The 26,752-nt window shown below is 39.8% G+C and overlaps 1 pseudogene; it reads left to right on the forward strand.

The window, feature by feature from the left end:
• LOC130492911 (lysine-specific demethylase 4C-like) overlaps positions 1–26,752 on the forward strand; it is a 117,578-nt pseudogene that overhangs the window by 61,818 nt on the left and 29,008 nt on the right.

Here is a 26,752-nt window from a genome sequence, read left to right on the forward strand (position 1 = left end):
TAATGAACCCAATACAATTTATAATGTCAATTAAAAATATACAAATTTATTACAATTATGCACAAAACATGATTTACTATCTGTATAGTTTTCATAAGTAGATGTCTAAAAATGTACTCAGACATTCCATTTGCTTAGTATCAGAATGAAGTGCTACAGTAAACAGATTCTATAGCAAACTGCATATTGAAGTGACCCAATTAAAACATTTTGTATAAAATACAAAGTTTTGGATTGATGTAATTTCAAATAATAGTTTCTGAAATCTAACAATTAGCAAACCCCCCCACAGTATTTATTTATTTATTTATTCTTACATAGAGATGGCCACGGTCACATTGAAGTTTATTTAAAGTTCTATCAAAACCATTCAAGGCTTCAAAAGATTTAAAAGTGTTCAATATAAGTTTTACTGTGAGGAAGCACATCTGTGTGCACATGCATGGACTGAACTACTATTAGTGAAACAGCACTTTTAAGAAGCGTATGCAGACATACTGTGTTTCTTCTTATTAATTTCTGGAAACTAAGCATTGTTGTCCCCATCCATAAGAAGGGGATCAAGACAGAGCCACAGAACTATAGACCCATAAGCCTGCTTGACATTGCAGCAAAGCTATATAGCAAACATCTGCTGCATAAATTGGAAGAGTGGGTGACCGAAAACCACATTCTGCACCCACACCAAGCAGGATTCAAAAAGAGATTCGGCACAGTAGATCATTGCCAAACACTCTACCAACTTGCTTTTTCCGGTGTAAATGGCCCAACTAAAGCGCTATTTGTAGCATTTGTAGACCTGGCCGCCGCATTTGATTCCATCGATAGGGACCGTGGTCAAAATTATTAAGGAAAAACATTGATAAACGGATACTCTTTTTGTTGCGTGTGTTACATACGGACATCTATGCCCAAATTAGGGTGGGTATAACTGGCTCTTTAACCAACAAAATTCCAATCTGTAAGAGAGTAAAACAGGGGTGTGTTTTGGCCCCCTTGTTATTCAATTTGTTTATAAACGATATCGTTGAAAGGCTGTCAGGTCCACATTTTGTTCCACCCTCACTCGGACACCAAAAAATCTCAGTCCTATTATATGCGGACAATATGGCCCTAATCTCCCTTACTAAAGTTGGCTTGAGAAGGTTGCTGCAACAACTGGGAACGTACTGCAAGGAAGAGGCCCTTAATATTAACTACGAGAAGACAAAAGTCATGGTCTTCAGGAAAAAGCCCAAAATGTCATCTTGGAGTATACTTGGCAACCCAATCAAGCAGTGTAGCTCCTTTAAATACCTTGGAGTTATATTTAAAGAGACCCTAAACTGGAATGTGCATCTAGCAGCATCTAGGGCCTCTGCATTAAGGATAGTGGAGTCTATTTTACATTTTTTCTACAGCAGGGGAGGTTTTCTTATAGACCCTGTCCTAAAACTATACAAAAGCAAGGTCGTACTACATCTCCTCTATGGAGTGGAAGTATGGGGCTGAAAATATGATATTCTTATTAGTCTAGAATCAATCCAAAATTACTTTCTCAGGCGTATCTTAGCTCTCCCCAAGGGGACTCCCCCTGCCCTGATGAGAGCCGAAACAGGTCTTCCCTCGCTCAGGGTGAGTGTATACCTAGCGGTATTAAAATTATGGGGGAAAAACAAAATAGTTAGAACAAAATCGTTTAGCAGTCAGTCATTTAACATCATGCTAATGAAAGATCCATCACTCCTTAACTACTTAAATAAGATATTATCTCAGTACTCAATTCCAGATGACCTTTTAGGGCTCTCAGCAGATTTTTCCCAATTTAAGGACTGGGCCTACAAATTAGATGCCCTGATGGACAGAACACAGATTCTGAAATCGGGAACTGCTCCTTGGTTTACACTTTTCAAAACTGGCCATTTTAGAGCTACTTATTTAGTCAATATACCAAACCCCAAGCTTACAGCAGCCTTTACTTCCCTGCGGTTTCAAACAATGCCAACTGCTGTACTGTCCGGGCGTTTTTGCTGAATTCCAAAAGAGCAACATTTTTGCATCTGTGGAAAATCTGCTCTAGAGGACTTATACCGCTACTTATTTGAATGCCCTCTATTTGTGGAACCTAGGGCTAAATTTCTTGCCGGGTTGGTTTCTGGCCTAAACACCTGTCCTAGAGCTGAGAAACTAGTATTTTTGTTAAAAGGTACAAATGCGTTTGTCTCTTATAGGACTGCCCTGTATGCTCTGGCAACAAAGAAAATAAGGGCCAATATGGCTGCTAAGGGAGTAGATCCTCCAAGTTTATTTTAATGGCCGCTAGGTCCCATTGGCCGATTGGGACACCACCACAATTTTTAGCTATTATTTTTGTTGTTTTGTATGCATCAATTTAGCAAAGTTTTATTATGTATATTTATTATTAACCCAGTATGTTATTAATCTAATATTTTATTATGTATTTGTGGTATCCTTGATATGTTTGTAATGGCCTATGGCTAAATGCAAATAAAACCATCCATTCATATTATTAATTTCTAGTAAGTTCACTAACAGTTAAAATCCAACTTTGATCATGGTCATGGATATCTTCTTTGGCTGCTGCTAAGGCCAAAAGAGAATATCTAAAGGTCATTTATAAAAATCAATAAACACATCAGTTCAAGAGAACTTAATCAATATGGATCATGTATTCTATTAATTCAACAATTAATTTAATAGGAAGAAGCACTTTGCTTTATTAAGGCACAATGTTATTAAGGACCAAAGGAGGACTTGTTTATTTGAACTTCTGTATGTGAAGGGAAGTGACTGTGTCAGCTTTTTTACTTAGCCAATGTTATAAAAATCAATAGTTACTTGATACTAATTACATTAATAATTCAATAAAGAAGTCCAGTAGTGCAATTTTATAATGAGTCTTGAGGCATGTAAGTGTAGTCTAACTTCTTGAACCTAGTTTCAGTCCCTCTAGACCAGTGGTTCCCAAAGTGGGTGGTATCTAAGGGGGTGCTAGGAGGCATGGGGCAGCAGGGGGGTGCTGGAGGTGGGTCCCTTTGACTGTGTTGTGAACTTATTTGCAATTGTCCAGGCTATGGCACCATGCTGAAAAATGGCTTTCCAAGTTTCTGCTTCTGCATAGTGCTGAAATCTGGTGGAAACAATTGGAATTTTTAGTAAATAAGCCACCAAAGCTCTTGTCAGTTCAGTGAAAGGAATTTGCAGTTGCAAGGAAATGGGGTCAATCTTATTAAGGCTAAATCTGTCATCTCTACGTTTTTCTCAAAATTAATCATATTCAAATGCAATAGAGGCTGTTGCAAGCTATACCAATTTTGGAGCTTGACTGAGCTAGAAGAGAAAGGTGGAATACGAGATGTTGATCTGCAAGTTTGTTGTGACCATTTGGATAAACTGCATGAAGATATGTCTGAGCGATTTGAGCATCTTCTTTTGATTGGAATTCCAGATTGGGTGATAAATCCATTTTCAGATACAGAGGAAGTGGAGGTAGTGGAGGAAGAACTAATTGAGTTACACTTCATCAAGCCCTTCTATCGCATTAAGAATTTACTGAACAGTGAAGTAGTTACTAAATGTGGTGTCTAAGATTCTTGCTAAATGACCATCAGACACTGAAAGGCTGCTATCACTAGATCAAATTCATCAATTTTGCTGAATAAATTAAACTAAAAAGTTATAATTTTATTTTGAATAAATACACTTCTTCCTCTGCCACCTCAGCTGCTGGTTGTGTATAGAAGCCAGCTGCTGGCTGGCCCTTCATCAGAGGAATCATTGGTGTCCCCTGGACCTGACTGGGCCATGACACCTACCCTACCTTGGTGGTGGAAAGTGCTGTCAAGTCACAGCTGACTTATGGTGACCCCATAGGGTTTTCAAGGCAAGAGACGTTTGGAGGTGGTTTTCCATTGCCTTCCTCCACGTGGGCTGAGAGATCTGAGAGAACTGTGACTGGCCCAAGGTAACCCAGCAGGCTTCATGTAGATGAGTGAGGAATCAAACCTGATTCTCCAGATTAGAGTCCGCCACTCTTAACCACTACACCACACTGACTCTCGGGTACTCTACCCTACCCTATAAAAAGCGTTATTCAGAATAGCGGTTTGCACAACCCACTAAGGAAGATAATAACAATAAAATTCAAAAGTAACAATTAATTGAGTTAGCCCCAAAGTAAGGTTCAAATGGTATTGGAGAAATCCCCTTACCCCCTGGTGATTTTATTTAGCAAAATAAATAAAAAGCAGAGTACTGGACATACTACAATAATGAGGCAATGAGCATCCAGACTACAAGAGACTGTTTTTACAACTTGCACAATGATTAATTGACTATGTCAAAACATACAACATAGTGCAAGGAAATATTTTTCCTGTGAAAAGTTCTCATTCTTTATTTATGAAAGTCATGGCAGTGTCAAAACTTATAATACAAGTGTTGTTTTGTGCAATTTATTTTAATGAGAGTCAATTGTTGATGTGTTCAGAGAATCTTGACCCATGCTTAATACTGAAAACTCTAAGTGTTCTGAAATGTAATAAATCAGCTCCTGATATCTTTATTAAAAAATCCACAATACATATTCTTGTAAGTTGTCTTTCTCATACAAAACTGCACTTATATCACAGCCTTCCATTAGGTATATATTTCTCAATTAATGAAATTTATGTCTTATAGAAAACTGAATATTTAAATGGTAACAGAATGACGAATTTTTTACAGACTCTAGCTTCAATACTATGAACACTTACTAGGGAGTGAGTACCATTGACTTCAATGGGACTTGCTTCTGAGTAAACATACAAAGTACACCTACACATGCCTTTATTGGAATATAGAAAGAAAAAGTACATTAGGATAGATCCAAGTACAAATAGATAAAATTGGATAAACCATAACTGAATAAGCCATTAAGGAATGCTACATACCATTCACAATATCTGATTGCTAACTGTAAAAACCTTGCAATTGAATCAATTATTTTTGGATTTTGTGTGGTCATAAGATAGGATGTCCTAATTTCATCAAAAAGCCATTCTCTATTAACAAACAGCAGGTCAGTGAATTGGGATCAGCTGCAAGCATAAAAAAGCAATTAAATAGGACATGACCAAGTGATTTTATTTCACCATCCCCGCAAGGGCAAACTCTATTCGTAAATGGGATTTTATGAAATCTTCCATGTAACAAGGTGGAGGGTAGTGCATTAAGCCTGGCAAGCATATATGCTCTATGCTGTTGTGGTGCACAATAGATTGTCTATTTGACCAAGACTCCCAACTCAAGGGGGAACATCTACTATTTGCATGGCTTCTAAGTGCCTGCATTTCCATATCTAAAAAGCTGCACCTGATCACATCGAATGCTGACTTTTCTGTAAGGCAATACAGGGAATCTTAAGCAATTCCTATTGATCTGATTTGTTCTCAGTATGTCTTATCCACATGGATGATTGAGATTCAGTTAACATATGAGAAATAAAACTATTTAGTTCTGCCTTGAAATGCCACTGAAGCCAAAATTGTTACCAACCAAGCTCTGGTGTCCATAAATCTTTGATTTGTTTCTAGACACAAGGCTGCATAAGGTATACATTTTGGTGTTCAAAGAATATTACATGAGAATTTAGATTATATTCTTTCAACATCCTGATTTAAGGCATGAATCCATATTGGGATTCCATAGAGAGTTTGAGAACTTAGCTTTGCATTAAAAAACCTTAAGAGCTGCTGGAACATACTGGTGTCCTTTGGTATAGTAGAAAAGTGTGATCGACAATACACTATTTTGAGCAGAGTCTATCGTGAATTTCCTATGCATCACCCAGTTGGCTCTGTAGTGAAAATATATTCCTAATTAATTGAACAATTTCACCTTTTTGATTGAATTGCCTCTTATACTCTATTTAGAAGGGCTCCAAGATTTTGCAAAGACCATAATTTTTGATTTTTCAAAATTTAGAGTACGTTATTAAGATCACAAAAATCTAAGACATGGGAAAGTAAACATCTCAGACCTATTCATGTGAGTGAAAGTGTGGTTCTAGCCTCTCATACCCAGCCCTCCTGGCACACATGGACTAGTGTGCAGGACTGAGGAACCCTGCAGAGAGCCAAGGAATTGAAGAGACCCAAACACTACCCTGGATCAAGCTGCAAAGTGCTAGCAGAACCCTGCAGGTGGCAGTGCTGTGGACCCAGGGAAAGAAGTGGCCTGAACTCCATCTTGGATGTAGCTGCACAGCAGTGGAAGAGAAGACTGTTTCCAGCCTTACCTGCAACCCCCCTGACCCATGGAAGAGCTGCTGCCTTCTAGCCAATGAACATGACATTGTAACGTTTGCATGACTATCAACGTGGCCGCTCTATCAAGATCAGCCTGAAGACCAGAGCCAGAGATAATGACGCTCCCCTTCACGCCCTGAATTCCTTTCCTGGGACAGCCTGGGATCAGGCTAATCCCATCTTCTAATTCATCCTCTTCCTCTCACACCCACAAGCACCTGAGAGCCACCTAATATCAATAATTGCCCAATACTTGTCATTCATCAATAATCTATCATTCTTTGAATTGTCCTTTCTCCTTACAATGTTCCAAAACTTGAGAAGCAATGTTACCTTTGTGCACCCAGGACCACCTGTCTGGTGAGTCACCCTGCCTCAGGACAGAATTTTTGTATCAATGTTGCCACCCTCACAGTGACCACCTTGTAGGCATTTTCCTGGATCCAAGCATTTGCCCCGTGCTGCTAGTGCTGTCTTTTTCTCTGCTGATCACTTCTCGCTGCAGTTACTCTCCTTGGAACTTCTTTCCGGACCTCTGATGGTAGCTATAACTTCCAATTGCTCTATCCCTATTAGGAATTTGTGTGGGTATGTCGGCTTACTGTGCTCTGTGTGTGGCCCCTTTATTCCCCGAAATAAAATAACCTGCTTTACTGTTTAAATTGCTTTCTACTGGTTTATTCCTCTCAATTTGCTCATCCCTCGTGTACAAAGGTCAAAACCCCCACTTTAAATCAGCCTCTCGTTAGAGGTCTAAAATTATGTCTCCAATAAACTAATTTCCCCATCTAAATATTGGAGACCCCCAGCATTCCCCGTAACAAAAGCAGCACCGCAATGTCTGCATACAAAAGTAATGGCATATGTATAGAACCAAGTTTTGGGCTATGACAATCTGAGGAGCACAGAAAAGAAGCAAGGTCTTTCACAAACAGGTTAAAAAGGAGGGGCAGTATGCAGCCTTGTTTTACCCCTTTGTTAATAAGTCCTTGGAGGGGGTGTACCTAACTTGACAACTTGTAGATGGATGGAGCCTTCTTATTCGGTATAATAATCTCTTAACTACCTCCATCTTCAGGAGCTTATCCCATAACCATTCTCTAAGTATAGAATCAAAAGCTCCGTTTAGATCCAAATAGGCCACCACTAGTTTAGAACCCTTCCCACAACTGTATTTGTTGACAAGATGGGTTAAAACAACACAATGATCTAATGAAGATATTCCTTGACAAAAGCCTGCTTGCTCAGGGCCTAGAATTCGCTGGTCTGCCATCCACAACATAGGTTTATTTACAAAGTGTCTAGGATAGAGTTTCCCTACAATACAGAGTAAACTAATGGGTTGTTAATTGTTGGTAGAGTATGTAAGTATACAGAGAAGGGTCAGTCTCACTGATTAAAGATAAAGTTACATTTATTGAAGGAACTACATTTTGGGATAGGAAAGCTGAGAGACAGAGCCTCTAGCTGACTATCTAGCTAAGGAGGGAGAGAGAGGGTAGAAAGACTTCCGAGAAGAAGGAGGAAATTGCTCCTAAGAATATCAGTCTAAGGACAGACAAGAGGGGTGGAAAGGTCTCTAACCTTACAGCCCTATCTAGCTGACCACCTGCCCACCCCCTGCTGGGTCTTCTTCTCAGTTCCTTTGCACGCTAGACATTGCAACTCTTCCAACAATAAATACTTGGAAGTAAATAATGACATTTTAAAAAAAATATTGGGACCAGAATAGCATTTGTCCAAAAATCAGGAATTTGACCAGTCTTATCAACTACTATAAATAAATCAACTAGAAAAGCCCAGCAATCTGGATGGGCTTTATTGATTTCAGGAGGAATTGTGTCAAGACCTGCTGCTTTCTTAGATTTTAATTGCCCAACAAAGAATTTAACTTCCTCAGGCATTACAGGAGACCACTCTGGAGTATTATTCAACCTGAGTTCGGGGCACTCTGCAGAATTTACTCTATCTTCATAAAAAAAAAACTTTAAAAATATTCATGCCAAGAATGTGAAGGAATAACCTCATTTAAAGTAAATTTTCCCCTAAAGTCTCCTGACACTAATGCCCCAAAATTCCTAGAGTCTTTGGAATTTGTAGCCTGAATAAGCAACTCCCCCTATTTTTCCAGGAAAACATTTGGCTTATGTTTGATTAAATACTGCAATTGTTTTTTTTTTAATTAAAATATTTGTCAAGTAAGCTCAGTGCCCTAGATTCTCTATAATGACTGTAGATAGCCCGCACATGTGCTTTAATTTTACAACATTCACTATCAAACCAGCCACTATTATCTATTTTCCGCAAATTATTCTGTACTTCTAGTTGAGTTCTTAGGGACTCAAGCAGTTGAGCCATCAAATTATCATACAGTTTTAATGTTTCTGTTGCTTTTTGTGAGTTTTTTGACAATTATTAAATGCTAATAGGAAACTGGGATTTCGGAAGTGAGCAACCTTTTTTTTTTTTTTTTGGTGTCCGGTGGACTCTAGGCAAGCTGTGTGTGTGCGAGTGTTAACTGCCATCAAGTCGCTTCTGACTCATGGCGACCCTATGAATCAATGTCCTCCCAACTGTCCTATCCTTAACAGCCTTGCTCAGAGCTTGCAAACTGACTCTTCCTTTATAGAGTCAATTATCTCTTGTTGGTTCTTCCTCTTTTCCTGCTGCCCTCAACTTTTCCAAGCATGATTGTCTTTTCCAGTGACTCTTGCCTTCTTATAATGTGTCCAAAGTACGACTGCCTCAGTTTAGTCATTTTAGCTTCTAGGGTCAGTTCAAGCCTGATTTGCTCTATAACCTACTGATTTGTTTTGGGGTTTTTTGGCGGTCCAGGGTATCCATAACACTGTCCTCCATCACCACATTTCAAAGGAATGTACTTTCTTCCTATCAGCTTTCTTCATTGTTCAGCTCTCACACCCATACATAGTTATAGGGAATATGATGGCATGAATTAACCTGATCTTGGTTGCCAGTGACACATCCTTACACTTAAGAATCTTTTCTTGCTCTTTCATGGCTGCCCTTCCCAGTCTCAATCTTCTTCTGATTTCTTGGCTGCAGTCTCCCTTTTGGTTGATGGTGGAGCCAAGGACTAGAAAGTCTTGAACAATTTCAGTTTCCTCATTGTCAACCTTAAAGTTGTGTAATTCTCCTGTAGTCATTACTTTTGTTTTCTTGATGTTCAGCTGTAGTCCTGCTTTGGCACTTTCTCTTTTAACTTTCAGCAGTAGTCGTTTCAAATCTTCACTATTATCTGCCAGTAATGTAGTATCATCCACATATCTCAAATTGTTAATGTTCCTCCCCCCAATTTTCACTCCGCCTTCATCTAAATCTAATCCAGCTTTCCTAATGATATGTTCTGCATATAGATTGAAGAGATAGAGAGATAAAATACATCCTTGTCTGACACCTTTGCCAATAGGAAACCATTCTGTTTCTCCATATTCTGTCTTAACCATGGCCTCTTGTCCAGAATACAGGCTGCGCATCAAAACGATCAGATGTTGTGGCACACCCATGTCCTTTAAAACCAGCCATAGGCAAGCTGCTTGAATTAAATCCTGATTTCAAGGTCTGCCTGGATGACCTTAACAAGAACGGAAATCTAATAGTCAGGATCAAAGAGAGATGGTCACTATCTGAACATACTCCTACAGCAAATGCTTCAACTTGACCATTTAAGGTTGTTGAGACCAGAAAATAATCTATCACACTACTACCTCTCCTAGAGACCAAGGTATATCCCCCTGGATAATCATAAGGAGGTGAACCATTGAAAATGATCTTATCAAAGTGAATACAAAATTGGGCCAAACAGATACCTGCCTCATTGAGTCCTTAGAGTATCTCATGTCTGAAAAATATTTGGGCATAGGCTCATCCAGTTCAAAACCCATCCTCTTTGCAAGGGCAGTTCCATCTTCCCCCATCCTAGCATTGGTCACCCACTATCATCATTTCTATGGAAGGAAATTTCAATTCTAAATGCTCAACGAGTGATGTTAGATGATTCCAATAGTAGGACAATTTTTGGTGGTCTGAACAGGGAGAAATCTAGACATTAACAATTATTAGCACTAAATTCAGGGATTTTAGCAGAAAGGGTTGTGCAGTAGGTTCACAGATCTGTAAAACTGTCTCATCAAAACCAGCTTGACATGAACACAAAAAGGTTACGTCTGCTTTCTAGCGCACATTAGGATTTATGTGCGGGAAGAGAAAATACCTCAAATCCCTTTAAGTTAATTTCATAAGCGGCCCATGTTTCCTAAAATAAAATGAGATCAAAATCTCTAATACAACAGTTAAATTCAGGATCATTAACCTTGTTCTTCCAGCCTGTAATGTTCCAAGACAATATTGTAATGGTTGGATGGGTTTGTCTCTTTAAGTGTCAATCAGCCTCTATTAACTGTTCAAGGGAACTGTTTGTGTCATAAAAGACACTACCATTCATCCTACTCCAACAGCCAAGCTGAGATGCCTATTGTTTTTCTGTATTGTGGGATACTTCTCCAGTCAGTTCGTTGTTTCTGCTTAGCGATGAGGTCGTTCCCCCTGCTAGTGAGATCAACTAAGGACATAACTCATTTTCTTTTTCAGTCGATGAGCTTTTATCACAGGGTGTAATGTTAGTTGTATTATAATCCATACTTGATCCAATGTCAGAAAAATGGATTAATGGCCTAGTTGTGGCCGTTACAGTGGTTGTTCTCATTATTAGGCTGTTCCTCAGAAGCTCCAGCCAATCCGTAATCCATTGCTGTTCCTGATCTGATACAGCTAGAAATGCTCCTCTAAGGTTGTCCTCCAAGCCATCATTATCCATAGCTGATTCCAATATTGTTCTTGATTTATTTGGGGAGTCTGTCCAACTGATTAGATCCTTTTGATTAATTTTACTTGAAACCTCTTCAAAACCATCCTCAGTTATCTTAGGTTGTTTATAATGTCTTAAACATTTCAAGTTCGGGAATAATGGAGATAAGATTTTATTTCCAAAAACCTGAACAGGGAAAATCCCCTTTGCTGCCAATAAGCTTTTTTTCTTTAAAGTAGGAGCGGGGGGGGGGGGGGATTTTAGAACTACTAAAGGAAAGAACAATTCTCTGTATCAAATTTTTCTTATTTAAAGTTTCCACTGCATTTAAATCAATATGCCTCACCTGGTCACCTTAAGTGTCTTTTTGTAAACAATTTGGTGTTCCAAATTTATATTTGCACACTGATAAACTGTTCTTATTTGGTTCAAGCACTAAACTATAAGTTTCTTTCTGTTCTTTCTGTTTTTTTAACATGCTGCTATATTGAGACTTCATTTATTTCATTTATAGGTAGATCCAAATCTGGTGGGGCTGTCACTGTAGCTTTAATTGTTGAGAGTCTGTTAGGCACCCTATGACTCATCAGCTCTGTCCCTCTTCTAGCTGTATCTGAGACCAGGCTAATTAAGCGATTCATTTTAGTATACACTTTAACTTAAGTGGTTAAAAAAATTTATATAATATTCTGACTTGCTTTTGGTATCAACCATGCCACATGTTACCCATGATTAATATGACATTTTAGAACCTAAGTGTTGGATTGAATTACTTGTTCTGAAGGAAAGAGTGTCGCTGTGGAGGTAGACTCCTCATTTAATGGGAGAGCATCATTGGACCCAACTCCTGCTGTAGAAAGTTTACAATACATACAACTAATTTCAAAACTTCAACTGGATAAAAACCTGCAGCCTAAAAGCATCCTAAAAACTATGTATACTGTACTTTGATTTTGAAAGTTATGACTGTGAAAATACTGAACATAGAAAGATAAGGAGTTAGCAAAAACCCAACTATTTATTTATTACATTTATAATCTACTTTTCATCCAATTAAGATGAGAGGTACCACAGATAGCAAAATTATTTGTCTTTTAAATTGGCAACAAAGCTCTTCTTGTTCTTATATCATTCTGTATTTAATAGGAATCTTGTAACAGAGACATCATAGTCTCGGGCAGCCCATTCCTGAGCTCTGGGGCCAAAAGAGCTCAAGAGGCACACAAGTGGACACGCTGACGTCTGAGCCGTTTGCACTGGTGCCCGGGCCACTTGCGCTGCCAAGAGAGGCAAGGGATGTTTCATCAGTAAGTTGGTCTTCCTTTTTTGTAACTCTTTAGCTTCTGTGTGGGAAATTGTCCACAGCATGTATTCGGGTATATAACCTGCTGTGAAACAAACACCAACCTAGGGTGTTGTTTAAGTTGGACTTTAAACGCTGATTTATATGATTTATGGTCCATTGTGGTGTTCCCTACCGGGAGATTTCCGGGACCTCCTGCCTGCCGGGAGACACGCTGACCGCTGCTTCATAACCACTCAGAAGTCTCCACGGGGCGTTCTTCTCCTCCGTCTCCTTCTCTCCTCTATGAACAGCCTGTTCCGAACTGTTTATCTCATGCTGTTGAAAGGTGGTCGCTTGGCGACTTTTATTTTGGAATTTCTTTTGTTTGAAGAGGGAGTGCATTTGATACTGTATTGTAGTGTGAATTAACACAGTGTAACGTTTTATTTTCATATGCATTTTTGTTTGTGCTTATAGAATAATCCATCAGTAAATGAGCACCCAAGCATTATGATCACATTAAGTATCTTTATTCATTCATTCATTCATTCATTTAGCAGAGCCCACGTGCTGATATTTTCATACAACTGCATTAATCCAGCATAGGTTTTGTTCATACCTAATAAACCATCTGGAAGTTGGCAACCGTACTCTTGAGCAAAAACAATGATCGAGCTTTTTCACCTACTCCTTTGAAAAGTATACATAAAATGTTATATATCTTGAAAGGTAAAGTGTGAATGCAGCTATGATTTACAAATAGATACATCAGAGGCACACTCATGAGGGTGCTATGTTTAGTTGCAGCTATCTGGTGAGTGTACACTCAACAACCCTGTTTGCTCCTGTATAAAAATGGCCTCTGGAACAAAGGAAAAATAAACATCACAATTTCTATTGGAAAACTGCAAAAATGTATTAGGATAGTAGCTATCCATGTACTGGAGGTATGCAAATATTACTGAATGCCCAGGGTACCTCTATGAATCACATACAGAATGCATTCATACTATAGGAAAGAATGCTTTTCACCACTGGACGAATTATTGCATAAAATGGCCTTTATTATGTAGGAAATTAGAGTCATTGAGCAATTATAGTAGTTCCTTCTGACCTTTAGAAATGCATGGAATTCTATAAAGTATTTACAGTATTTGGTAGAATAGTACTGTGATGGGATGAGCCTGTGCTTGAAGTGGAAACAGCGATCCCAAAACAGACTGGCTAGACTTCATAATTGGCTCCAGGTGGTTGATGATGAACTAGGCCCAAAGCATAAGGCAGTGAGCTGATTTGAAATGTACTAAAAAGAGAACGGCACATCCCTTGAGAAGAAACTTGAGTGAAATTGCATCTGCGGATATCTAGCTGAGAAAAGGTCAGCTCAACACTACTAGGGAAAACTGCTGTGTTAATTCTACTTCTGTTGAATAGGCTGGAGAAAACAATGATCAAGGCTCTTAACTTGGTTCCTGAGTAATAGCATCACAGGGTAAATATGGGGAAGATTATAAACTCTATCTTGGGCTGGATGGACTCTCTAAAAAACTGTTACACCAGGCTGTGCATGAAACCAGCATTAGACACATGGTACAGATGCAGTTGAAAAAACTTTGGCAAGTGGGAAATCTGTAATTCACACAGCTATTGGAATAACAGAAGGTAGCTACTCCAAAGAACAAATAAGGACCTAAGTTTCAAAGGTTTGCTAAACAAACCTGTGTAGTGTAATTTTGTCCTGATGAAAGTTGTATTGATTCTAAGGATCCTCAGGACTCTGCTCAGATCACAGTTTACAAGAAAATTTTGATCACAGTTCTAAATCAGCCCAAAACATTTTTTCCCTCAGTGTTCAGTAATAACTAGAATTGAATTAGCATATTCTGATTCACAGTATCCCAAAGGGGAAGGGGGAAATCAGCTAGAGAAACTGTCTCTCAGTTAAGATGAGCTCTCCATAGCCAAGAGCCCTTGCAGGGGGTGGGGGGCTGTGGTATAGTGATAAATTTTGAAATTCAGGAGCTCTTTATTACACACATGCACATTCACACAAAAACAGCAACAACAGTGGACTGCAAAAGTGTTGGGCAATTTCATCTTCAGTACGCCGGGTAAGGTCCCTTAGTGTATGAGTTTGGAAAAGTGCAGCTTTCCAGTTCAGAGGCTAAAAATCTGAAAGAAACTGACCAGAACATTCTTGGCATGAAACTGCACACATTCAAGAAACAGAGAATAATATTTTTGAAAAAAGAAATGAAAGGTTCCTGGCTATGGAGAGCTCAGGAAGATGAGTAGAATGAGGAATGCCACTGACTGATAAATTTTGTCAACTGCGCTGGAACAAATCCAGCACAGATCATCAACTTAGCTACTTTTTAAAAGAGGCATCCCATGATTACCTGGGGCATAGCAATCAAGAATGTGACTTTAGGGGAGCAAATTTTAACAAACTTAAACTTATGCTGGGTAGAATCCCATGGTCAGAAATACTTAAGGAGAAGGGAGTTCAAGAAGGGTGGGAGTTTCTTAAAAAGGAAATACTGAAGGCGCAATCACAAACCCTTCCTATGAGAAGGAAAAATGGAGGAGCCTAAAGAGGCCAGGGTGGCTCCATAAACAGCATTTTAAAGAGTTGAGAAATTAAAAAAGACTCATTTAGAAAGTGGAAGGAGGGCCTTATAACCAAAGAGGAATATAAACAACTCATGCCTGTAGGGGAGAGTGTTAGGAAAGCTAAAGCTCAGTATGAGCTTAGGCTAGTGAGAGATGCTAAACAACAAAAAAGGGTTCTTTTCCTATGTACAGAGTAAGAATAAAAACAAGGACAGTCCCCATTGCGGGGACTGGAAAGTGAAATTTTAACAGGAGAAGAAGAGAGGGCAGAACTCCTAAATTCCTACTTTTCCTCAGTCTTTTCTTGTGAGGGAAGAGGTGCTCAACTTGGCATAAACAGAACTCATGATGAGGGGAGGGATTTGCAACACTCAGTCCTTGAGCATTTAGAAAGGATGGATCTGATTACTAAAAGCCAGCACGGGTTTCTCAAGAACAAGTCATGTCAGACTAATCTTATCTCCTTTATTGAGAAGGTCACTACCTTGCTGGATCAGGGGAATGCTCATGCTGTAGACATAGTTTATCTAGATTTCAGTCAGGCTTTTGGTAAGGTTCCACAAAGTATTCTAGTTGACAAATTGGGAAAATGTGGTTTAGATCCTATTACTGTTAGGTGGATCTGTAACTGGTTGACAGGTCGCACCCAAAGAGTGCTAGTTAATGGTTCTTTATCCACTAGATTGACTAAAATTGACTAGAGGAGTGCCTCAGGCATCAGTCCTGGGCCCTGTGTTGTTCAATATCTTTATAAATGATTTAGATGAAGCAATAGAAAGGATGCTTATTAAATTTGCAGATGATACTAACTTGGGAGGAGTAGCAAATACGGTAGAAGACAGAGCCAGTATACAGGATGATCTTGACAGGCTGGAGAATTGGGCTAAAATTAATAAAATGCACTTCAACAAATGTAAAGTTCTGCATTTAGGTAGGAAAAATCAAATGCATAATTTTAGGATGGGGGAAACTTGTCTGAGCAGTAGTGTGTGTGAAAAGGATCTTGGGTTCTTAGTAGACCAAACACTGATCATGTGTCAGCAGTGTGATGAGCAGTAAAAAGGCAAATGTGGTCTTGGGCTGTATCAACAGAAGTATAGTGTCCAGATCATGCGAAGTGATGGTATCGCTTTACTCTGCTCTGGTTAGACCTCACCTAGTGTACTGTGTTCAGTTTTGGGCACCACAATTTAAGAAAGATGTAGACAAGCTGGAGCATGTCCAGAGGAGGGCAACAAAGATGGTGAGGGGTCTGGAGACCAAGTCCTATGAGGAAAGGTTGAAGGAGCTGGGTATGTTTAGACTGAAGAGGAGAAAACTGAGAGGTGATATGATAACCATCTTCAAGTACTTGAAGGGCTGTCATATAGAGGATGGTGCCAAGTTGTTTTCTGTTGCCCCAGAACAGGGGTCGGCAAACTCATTAGTCAAAAGAGCCAAATATCAACAGTACAACAACTGAGATTTCTTTTGAGAGCCAGATTTCTTAAACTTAAACTATATAGGTAGGTACACTGTTTATTTACTTAATAAACTTTAGTTAAAGTTTTAAGTCTTAATTAAACTATAGGTACACTGAATAAAACTTGATATCATACTTAATAGTGATCTTATTTATTGATAAAAATTAAATTCTAAGTCCCTGCCATTTCCCCCTCCCCGTCCGGAGACCTCGTCTGGAGGCCTGGTCTACCGCCATAAAAGCCTATTGGTGGACCTGGCCTCCAGCTGAGTCCCATTGGGAGGCCAGGTCTACCCATTGGCTTTCTTGGCAGTAGACCTGGCTTCCGGAGGCCCATAGAAGCCAATTGGTAGACCTGGCCTCTGAAGGGGGATTTTCCCCTCCTCGGAGTCCAGGTCTACTGCCAAGAAAGCCAGTGGGTAGACATGGCCTCCCAATGGGACTCAGCCAAAGGCCAGGTCTACCAAAGGAAGCCTGCCCCTCCCAGCAGCTGATAGGCGGGGAGAGCAGGAACCGCCGAGCCGCCCGCCCAGCAATCGCATGACTAGAGGGGAGGGGAGGCTTTAGCCTCCCAACCATTGAAGGCAAGGGAAAGGGGGACCCAGCCATTCTCCACGGCAGGGGGGGGAGACAGCGCGCCCGCTCGCCCTCTCTCTCTCTCTCTCAGGCGTGCCGGCGCGAGCGGGCGCAAGAGCAGGGGCTCCAAACCAAGTTCGGAGAGCCGCGCTCAACAGGCCAAAGAGCCACATGCGGCTCTGGAGCCGCAGTTTTGAGACCCCTGCCCCAGAAGATCGTCCCAGAACCAGTGGGTTGAAATTAAATCAAAAGAGTTTCCATCTAGACATTGGGAAGAATTTGCTAACAGTTAGAGCAGTTCCTCAATGGAACAGGCTTCCTTGGGAGTGACGCGAGAGCTGGCGGATTGTGCCAACGTCCAGGAATGACCACCAGAACCACTAGAGCTTATAGAAATGCAGTTGTTTATTTACAGTGGTATATACACACTCTCTCCACCAAAACTCCCGACACAGACTCACAGAGTCTTTCACTTATATACAATGCCACCTCCAGGCATCAATTAGCAGTACATGCTTAGTCACTTTCCAGGTGCAACACCACACCTCAGCCTCTGGCCTCAACTGGATCTGGCCAGTATAATCAGGCCTCCTAGGGGCTTTCCAGGCCATTGCATCAGCCTATGGTTGACAGTTAGATCCCTTCCATCTAAGTCTGCCTGTCACAGCTAATATGACAGCCTTGCATATTCCAACAGGGAGGTGGTAAGCTTTCCTTCCCTGGAGGTTTTTAAGAAGAGGTTAGATGGCCATCTGTCAGCATTGCTGATTCTATGACTTTAAGCAGATGATGAGAGGGAGGGCATCTTGGCCATCTTATGGGCATGGAGTAGGGGTCACTGGGGTGTGAGAGGGGAAGGTAGTTGTGAATTTCTGCATTGTGCAGGGGGTTGGACTAGATGACCCTGGTGGTCCCTTCCAACTCTATGATTATATGATTCTATGATCAGCATCTTCCTGGCCAGCTGCCATGCTAAATGCTGCCATTTCACAGAAATTCCTCACAATAATGCACATTTTGAATTGTGAACAAACCTTCAAGACAATCAAAAGAGAGGCTCAACAAAAACATGTCAAAGAATGTAAGCTTGAAGTTCTTGTATCCTTGATTGATTATTGTTTTGGGAATCGGTGTCTTAGGAGAAAAAAATTATTTTACAGCTATGGACCAGGTGTTGAAAATTGTAAGACATTAGAGGTCTTTATCAGACTTCCTGGATGGCATGTTGGTATGTATGTATAGAGACTCTGTTCTGTGAATGTATTATGATCTGTGAACTCTGTGAAAATTTTGTGAACTAGCCTGTTGGGCTTTGCCTATATTCTGTTATACTCTTCTTATACTTTGATACTTGATACTAATATTTCTGAAGTTAGCAATAAAAAGAATCTAGCTGATTCAATAAGATTGTCTCATTACTTTGGGTAACTAATTCTAACAAGGAAACATACCTTCTAGTGAGGTATAAAACCTATAGATTTAGTCACTGATAATAGTAACAGTAACTTCCTTGGAGATCTATCAGAATCCAACATCAGAGCCTTGGGGCAATCTTTGCCTTTGTGAGTAATTTCCGGTATTGATAGTGTGGTGATTGAGTTGTAATCTGTTGAGGTAATCTACTAAAGTTTTTCTGTACATAGAAAAATATGCAGTGCTTGAATTGTATAAAAATATTTGAGAGACAAGTCTACAAAGATAATGAATTACAAGTTTTGAGCTGATTTCTTTAAAAACTGGGAATCTGATTTCTTTAAAAGCTTGCCCGCTGACCCTCAGGTGGTCGGAGGGCAGAGGGGTAAATTACCGGGGGTTTGCCCACCACCACCAGGCACTTGGCAACCCTACTCCACCCCCAAAACTCCAAGAATGTCCCAACCTAAAGTTGGCAACTCTAAATGCAAGTAATATGTATGCCCTGCATGGACCTATCCAGTAATGAGCCCTACCTGCTGTTCATTATTCCCTCCTCCCCTTTGCAAAAGTAAGGTTTTTTGGGGGGGGATTTGCAAGGGAAGAGCTTCTGTTTAGGCTGGCAAGTAAAGCTGTCAAGCACTCAAAAAATCCCTCAGATCAAGCATAAGAGGCCAGGATATTTACCTGTCATGAATCCAAAGCAGACATATACTTGCAACTCTCCACTTCACTTGTTCCTCTTAATGAATGGGAAGAAGGAGCAAAACTAATTTGTGTTTCCTGTTCCAGTACTTGTACAAAGCCACCTAATTAGCAGCAAAATGTTTCTAACAGATTAATCGATAGCCCAATTATAGTATTGTATAAGCAGGGATCAGGAAGAGGGACATACAAAGCAGCACAGTGGAGGAGCTTTGATAGAAGAATGTGCCCTGGAATTAACAGTGGGAGCAATCTCAGTGCAAATGCATGATTAGCTGTAGGACATGTTCAAAGTGCACACAGGAGAAAGTACACTTTTAAGGAAGCATAGATAGCTGAACCAAATTATCTGGGTCATATTGCTTCAGAAAAATAGAAACATGTATTAATATACGGGAAAATTATTTTCCATCCCTACATTTTGCTAACAACAATAAATACTAACTCTCAAGTGAATGCAACAGAAATCTTTTTCAAACATAAGTACCCATCCACACTGTTCGGTAATGGCCGTCTCTTCCCCATTTCTGTTGATCACATATAATAAAAACATGTGTACCATACCATTTTAAAATATCATCCTGCTTGTTTTAAAAGGAAATGAAGTTTTCTGTGTGATATTGTAGGGAAATAAATTTTTGAACTAACTTACCTGGTTATTAGAGACCTTCTGCTTTTAAGAAGCCAGCTAAATGCATTAAATATGTGTGTTTATGTGTGGGTATAATTACTGAAAATAGTTTTGTTCTGGTTATTTATTCTATCCAGTCATAATTTATTCACATTAAATGATGCCTAAGTGCATTGATGACTAGAAACAGGAACCCAGGCAGCTATGGTTGCCAACTCCAGGTTGGGAAATTTCTGGAGATTTGGGGATAGAGCCTGGGGAAAGCAAGGCTTGGTGAGGGGAGGAGCATCAGCAGCTTGTATTGCAATAGAGTCCACTCTCCAATGCAGGCATTTTCTCCAGGGGAATTGATCTCTGCAGATCAGTTTCTAATTCCAGTTCTAATTCCAGCAGCTCTCCAGCCCATACCAGGAGGTTGACAACAGGCTGAAGATTAAAGGTAGATAGTTTCATAGTAATTTTAAAACATGAATTCCCTTCTGCTTGATTTCTTTCTCTCTGCTCCTGAGAGCCTGCAGCTCTCAGGTTCACTGGATTCATCCTTGCTCAGCCATGCAGCTGGCCAAGGGGGGCAAGCCTGCAGAAATTGCCCAAGAGCTGCCTAGATGAGAGCCAGTGCTGACCACAATTGCTCAAAGTCATCCTGCTTCCCCACTCCACTAGGGATACCAGGCTGTGCCTAGCAACTGGTGAGAGGTTGAGGGTAGGGACCGGAGGGACACCAGTGTTGCATGTGCTGTGATGTCATTTCCAGAGGAAATCCAGAAGCAATACTACATTGCTTTAGGAATCTCCTGAAACTCTGTGGTAAAACTGAAGAGTTTCCAGTGATTCCTAGAGCAATGTGCCATTACTTCTGGGCTTTCTCCGGAAGTGACATCATGCCACACATGATGCTGGCAGGCTTCTTTTACTTTTCTCCCACCACTGTTTGGAGTAGTGGCAGGCAACAAGAATTGCCTGCAGGAGGTCTCTGCCACAGAGGAAGCCCTGGCAACACTACCGTCCACCTAAAACACAAATTAAGGTTGACAACCTCCAGGGGGACTGGAGATCTGCTGGAACTACAACTGATCTCTAGACTACATATATTGCTTATTTATTTATAATTATTTAAAACATTTATCCAGTTCCAGTGCAAAAAGAGCACCTGTATGCGAATGAGCATTTAGGTGTAACTTGATTATACTTTTCAGCGTATCTTCAAAGCAGCTGTTAAGTAGTAAACTACTGATAGAGTAACAGCCTTATTATTACCAGACATTATTACCAGACATTGATTAAGTAGATTAAGGGAGATAGACAGGGATGTATCCTGGCCTCTGATCTATTTAATCTCTATCTACATGATTTCATGCTCCCAGTTTGGCTGCATTCAATGCTAGTTTTGCTTTATGCAGCTGACACAGCCCTTCCTTCCTGCTCGAGGGTGGGATTAAGACGTCTTCTCCAAGCTTTTGCCTCGTAAGGTCAGAACAATGGAAAGTAAATCACTTCTGGATAGACATAAGATTGAGCAACTGTCAAACTTCAACTACTTAGGCTTCTACTTTGCCTCTTCCAATAAGTGGAAAGCTTTGTCTTCTTGAGTCTACGAAAGTACATTTAGCTGCTATTATGAGATTCTTTTATCACTTCCATTAGCTCTGGAAGTCTATAAGGCAAAAATAAGATATCTTCTGCTTTATGGAGCTCATATTTGGCTTCCTACTCTTTCCTCCACAATTGAAACTTTGCAATCAAAATTCTTACATGCCATCTTTCAAGCGCCTAATTGTATTTCAGACTCTAACTTATACTAAGAGGCTGGCCTTGGCTCCATCTCCCTCTTAGCATGGAAAGCTGTGGTGAAACTAGATTTTTTCTATTAGATCAGGATTTTCTTCCTGATCTCTTAAAATGGTAAAACATTTATTCGATGTCTCCTGGAGAAAATGACTGCTTTGGAAAATGGACTGCATGGCATTATACCCTACCAAGGTCCTTCCCCTATCTAAAACCCACACTCCCAGGCTCCACCCTCAAATATCCAGGTATTTCTGAACTTTGAGTTGGCATCCCAAACACAAACAGTACTCCAGCTTAAGGCTGAGAGCTAAATTTACACATACTTCAAGGGTTATGGCAGACAGGATACATTTTGCAATTTGGAGGCAATGGGTTGTTGCTGCCCAAAACAAAACATTTCAGTTTGATCTTCTCATCGTAGAAAAAGAGGCACATTTTATTGAAGATATATTATATTAAAGGAAAGCACAGTTTAAAATACTGTATTAATAACCAAAAAAGTATTAGGAACTGTTTTCCTAAGCATTTTATTTGTAGGGAGGACTGCCAGGTCTCCTGCTATGGAGCAGCTGTTTTCCTTTTTGCCGCTGTTCCTTTAGTCAGCAGGACAAAATTTTAAAAATCGTTATCATGTGTGACATGTTGTCACTCTCTGGGAAAATCCTGATATAACATCACATTGCTCTAGGAATCCTAGAGCAATGTGACATCACTTCCAGCTCTTCTCAAAAGCTATGTCACAACACTCAACAGCATTACCCGCCCATTTCCCCAACCCCCATCCCCTGCCAGGTGCCAGCCAGCAACCCTGTTTCTAGTATGGTGTTCAACTGTGATTTTAATAATATCAGACCCTTTGAAGACCTTGCCATTTTTGACTGAAGGCTGGTTCACTCACAGTTGTACTTGGATGGGGTCAGGCTTGTGTGTTTATGTGGAAATAAGTTTGTGTTCCAGACCTCAGACAAATGGAGGTTTGTCATATTTTAAAAAGTTTTTAAAAACATTTAGTGCATCTGAAATAGTAACCAACTTCACATAACATTGTCATTATTTTCTTTAAATATCACCTAATAGATGGTATCTTCAAAATATCTTAATGAACTGCATTCATATGAAAAATTACTTTAATGATCTACAGAGGGTAAGCCTTTGTGGATGATATTGCCTATAAGTAAACAAACTGTGCATAGTAGCAACTGCAGGCCTGTATCTGGACATTAATCTCTCCAAGATTTGTTCTGATGGAGCAGTAGGGTTGCCAACCTCCAGGTGGTTAGTATTCAAAATCGGGCTAAGAGTGCAAAAATAGGAGAGTGGAATTCAAAGGTATGCACTAATACAAAGCTCAATAAAGCGCAAATACAACAGTATGCATTCAATTGTATTCAGAGAGATAGTCTCACATGAACATTATCCCAAGGATATAGTAGCAGAGCAAGAAGATTGGTACAAAAAGAATACAAGGTGAGTATATACAAAGATACTTCAGGTGCGCAAAAATTAATAGTCCAGAATGGTAATTAAAATCAAGCGCAGAAAATATTCAGTCGCAATAAAGCACGGAACAATATTCAATCGCAATGGGCTTCCGGTAAAATCCCCTTTTGAAGCTTGAAGAAAGCTCTGAAATGGGGATTTTACCGGAAGCCCATTGCGATTGAATATTGTTCCGTGCTTTATTGCGACTGAATATTTTCTGCGCTTGATTTTAATTACCATTCTGGACTATTAATTTTTGCGCACCTGAAGTATCTTTGTATATACTCTCCTTGTATTCTTTTTGTACCAATCTTCTTGCTCTGCTACTATATCCTTGGGATAATGTTCATGTGAGACTATCTCTCTGAATACAATTGAATGCATACTGTTGTATTTGCGCTTTATTGAGCTTTGTATTAGTGCATACCTTTGAATTCCAACCTCCAGGTGGTGGCAGAAGATCTCCTGCTATTACAACTAATCTCCAGCTGCTAGAGATCAGTTCACCTGGAGAAAATGGCCACTTTGGCAATTGGACTCTATGGCATTGAAGTCCCTCGCCCTCCAAACCCCACCCTCCTTAGGCTCCGCCCCAAAAACCTCCCACCGGTTTCGAAGAAGGACCTGACAACCCTATGGAGCAAGCCTCACATTAGCTTTCTTATCATGCCCAACTCAAGCTGGGAGATTATATATGATTAATTAAATGTAGGATTCTTCCTAACCTAGCAAGTTAAACCTTTCTTTCAAATAACCATGGGCTGTTCCATTTGAATGTTCTATCCCTACCTTGCTAGAAGAGGTGACCAGGACTGGTGGGCAGTGTATACATGGTCTGTTCCTGGTGTTTCCCTGGGAAGGGGGCAGCACTATCTAAAGAACTCTCATTTTGGCTTATTTCATGTGAAAATTGTTGATAGTTCTTAATTACCTATCCCCGGCAAATAAAAAGCCACCTTGCTCTGAGTCAAACATAGGGGGGACTTTTTGGTGATGTAGTAGAGAATTGTGCAAAGACGCTTTGTGGGAACAACAGCTTCCTAAACCAGGTTATTCGTATTCCTCATATAATATTTACATCCATGGTTTACATCTGCATCAGATTCACTTCAGCAGATGTTGGGGATATTACCATCTGTTATTATGAAGTCTTTAGAAAAACTGGCTAGATATATGATTACAGCAGCAAGAGTTGCTATTGCATCAAAGTAGAAATCTGAAGAATGTCCAGACATTGAAGATTGGAATCGAATCGAATCATAGAGTTGGAAGGGACCACCAGAGTCATCTAGTCCAACCCCCTGCATAATGCAGGAAATTCACAACTACTCCCCCCCCACACAGTGACCCCTATTCAAGAGAGAGATAAACTAGCAGAATATGCAGTAATGGCTAAGTTGACAAATCTAGTAAATAAAAGGTGTAGCAAAAAAATTAAAAAACCCTGGGAATTGTATTATTTATATACTATATAAGGTTTGCATTAATAGTAAGAAAACTGGTTAGTTTCAAGATTTAGTATTATAAAAGTTAGTTATTATATAAAAATCCTATATGCACTATATTGGAGATAGCATCTAATTTTGGTTAGAATTATTATGTAAGTACGAAGTATAATCAGAGATGAAAATGCTTAGATACCATAATACATGAGTAAGGCCTTTAATAATCCTTTTTGAAAATATATACATTTGTAGTAATTATTGATGGATATGTGGGTCATTGTAATAAGACATAGATAAAACATAGATACCATGATTTGAGTGTTATCATAAAAGGCAGTTAGTAATACTATTATACTAGACTTTTATATTATAAGATAGAATTTATAATGAAATTATATGTTTTAAGTTCACCCTTGCAAAGAATGTTTCGGTATATTGTGTTGTGTTGTGTATGTTATGGTGTTATGTATTGTATGTTTTGTTTGTATTTTATAGATTTGAAAATAAAATTTTGATTTAAGGAAAGCAGATGTGTAGCAGCAGTGTGCTCTGCCATTACCCTGTGTATTCCAAAAGTGCAACATCTTCCCATCCAGAGGCAGAGAGCATTCACCTACATAATTGACTATGGCCTCTTTTTGTCCAGAGCATAGGGACTCTGGTCTGTTCTATTTCAGATCTTTAAGAAACATTGCAGTACATAGTTGAAATGCCAGTAGGCCAGCCTCAAGGTAGATGAAATTTTGATATGAGTATTTGTATCACCATCAGGATTCTCTGCCTGAGCTTGACAAGATTCTGGTTTCTAAATATTTGAACATGCAAGTCTTAAATGTGACTGACTGTCTCAGGATGGTTTCCATCTCTGGTTGTAGGGAGGTATGTGTGTGTATTTTTAATTTAAATTATCTCTTTTGAGGTTTGTAGCAGAAAAGAAAATATTTATCTTTTAGCTTATTGATATCAGCAGGCAGGCTAGCTAGTCTCAGAAGGATGGAAGGTTTATTGGTTAAGAGATGCAGGCACCCAGTTTGTGATAAAGAATTCTTTGCATTTTTCCTCAGCAAAGTAAATTGCTTGTACAGTATTGCTCAGAACTTAATCCTTTCAGAGCAGCATCACAGTCAATCAGTTTTAAACCGCTGTCTGGTATTAAATAGTTAATATATTCTCTTTAGCTCTGTGTATGCATATATATGTGACTGTATACAGAAGGGGGATGAAGAGGATGAATAATATTAGGAAGAATTTTCTAACAGAGCAGTTCCTCAGTGGAACAGGCTTCCTTGGGAGGTGGTAAGCTCTCCTTTCCTGGAGGTTTTTAAGCAGAGGCTAGATGACCATCTGTCAGCAATGCTGATTCTATGACCTTAGGCAGTTCATGAGAGGGAGGCATCTTGGCCATCATCTGGGCATGGAGTAGGGGTCACTGGGGGTGGGGGGAGGTAGTTGTGAATTTCCTGCATTGTGCAGGGGGTTGGACAAGATGACCCTGGTTGTCCCTTCCAACTGTATGATTCATTGATTCTAGGGTTGCTGTCCCGAATCTTTGTTTCCAAACCAGTTGCTGGTTCCATACTGTGAAAATTACAGCAGGTGAAAGGCCCCATTTGGGAGCGTGGGGCTGACGGGGGTCAAGATAGTAGTGTATATGTGCTCACTATGAAACTTTATGCCGATGCAGGAGTTGTGTTCTACTGCAGTGATCCTTCCCCTCCTACTTTTCAGGGTATAGAGGAATCGGGTGTGTCTGCTCATTTCATGCTTTGTGCAGGGTTTTGCCTCATTCATGCTTGCAGCAACTCTGAATGAAATAGGAAGGAGCTTTAGAGAAGAATATAGTATGACTTGGCTTCTATAATCAGAGTGTCATAGTAAAACTACAGATTGTTTTGTTCAAATATTATTTAAAAATAATCAAAATTAACTTTTAAAAAATCTGCAAATATCAACATAAGTTCCTGCTCTAGCAAAGTAAATTCTTGAAATCCATAATAGGTTCATGCTTGCATAATATTAATTTCTGTAGCAAAAGAAAGCCATATCAGTTCATAAGAAGTACATTTTTATCCTGTCATTCCTCCAAAGAACTCATGGTGGTATACATTGTTCTCCCTCCACTCTTTGATCCTTACCACAATTCTATGAGATCGGTTAGGTAAAGAGAGAGAGACAGTGACGAGCCCAAGACAGAGTGTGGATTCCAACCTAGGCCTCCCAGATTCTTGTCCAACCAT

Source organism: Euleptes europaea, unplaced genomic scaffold (assembly GCF_029931775.1).
Source record: "Euleptes europaea isolate rEulEur1 unplaced genomic scaffold, rEulEur1.hap1 H_2, whole genome shotgun sequence".
Classification (NCBI taxonomy): domain Eukaryota; kingdom Metazoa; phylum Chordata; class Lepidosauria; order Squamata; family Sphaerodactylidae; genus Euleptes; species Euleptes europaea.